Consider the following 1,624-nt stretch of genomic DNA (forward strand, 5'->3'; position numbering starts at 1 on the left):
GATTCATCCAGGTTGTTGACTTTATCAGCAATTTGTTCCTTTTATTGATGAAGAATATTCTAACAAATAGCATTCTGCTGTTTATTTTTTCTCTTGATAATGGACATTTATTTTACATTTTTAGCTCCTGTAAATAGCTGTTACAAATTTTTAATTTCTTTTGTATAAGTAGGGGTGGAATTCTGGCTATTAGGGTAGATGTGTAATTATAAGAACTTCTAATTCTTTTTATATGGTTGACTCTTTCTGCATTCCATAAGCAACGTATGAGAGTTCCAGTTGCTCCACATCCTTGCCAACATTTGGCATTTTTAGTTCTTTTTATTGTAGTTGTTTTAAATTGTATTTCCTTGTGGTTTTTAACTTGTATTACTCTGATGACTAATGATGTTGAACACCTTTGTCTATGCTAATTGGCTGTTCATATATCTTTAGTGAGCGGTCTGTTAAAATATTTGACAACTTTTAATTGTGCGATTTACCTATGTATTGTTGATCTCTTAGTATATTCTAAGTATAAGTCTTTATCAGATCAAGAAAAATTCCTGTTATTGTTGGTTTGCTGATACATATTTTTAAATCACAAATGGGTATAGAATTATGTAAAGTTATTTTTCTCCATCAGTTGAGATGTTTATGTATTAACCTTTAATTGATAAATTATATTGAATGATTTTTTAAATGTTAAACTTCCCTTTAAATAGTAGGATAAGCACTACAGATTAAATCTTTTCTATGTATTGCTAATTCATTAGCTAATATTTTGTTAAAGACTGTTGTAACTATGATCACAAGGATTATTAGTGGATATTTTTTCTTGTGATATCCCTGTCAGGTTTTGGTATCAGGATTATGTAGAGCTCCAAAAATGAATTGATATGAATGATATTACCAGGTCAACTCAACCTACAAAGATGCTGAAAGGGTATTCCTTCACCTTATCTTCCAGGAAGAGGAAAGGGTTTGCACTTTCAGATATTTGTGTGTATTTGTGGATTTATCCCTAGCAAAGCCCTAGAATCTAAGGTGGTGGAAATACTACGTATTTCTCATGCACTGCTGCATTTTTGGAAAAATAGATTTTGGAAAAATTCAGCAGGGAAGAATTATGGCTCAAACAATGTGCTTTAGCATTTGGATGTCTTTCAGATCCATATGCAACCTGCCTTTCCCACGCTGTCATCTAAGACATGGGGGATTTGACCTTGTCCCTGAAAACTCTGTGGCAGACCCACTGTGTGTCTGCCCATACCAACCATTTAGCTCAAGGTGTAGTGGCTGCTATGCTTATGGCTCATCTATTAAGTGTTTGTTCTTGTCTGGAATTTGCTTTACCAAGGTTTCCTAGCATGCACCAGGCTTTAATAACCACACAGAATATTATGATTTTTAATTTATCTAGTGTTTCCTCATTATTTGATGGTAGGAAATGTGTTTTGATCCCTCTACATCCTATTTGGAAGCAGAAAACCCACCAGCAAGTAAATACTTTAAATGAAACTCTCTCCCTGCAGATATAAATAGAGATAGAGATATACAGAGATAGAGACTTGGTATAGTTTTAGAGGAAGATTTTACTTTAACATATGTTTTATATTCTAAATGCTAGAATGCTTTTATATAT

This window comes from Lynx canadensis, chromosome C2 (genome assembly GCF_007474595.2).
Source record: "Lynx canadensis isolate LIC74 chromosome C2, mLynCan4.pri.v2, whole genome shotgun sequence".
Taxonomy (NCBI): Eukaryota; Metazoa; Chordata; class Mammalia; order Carnivora; family Felidae; genus Lynx; species Lynx canadensis.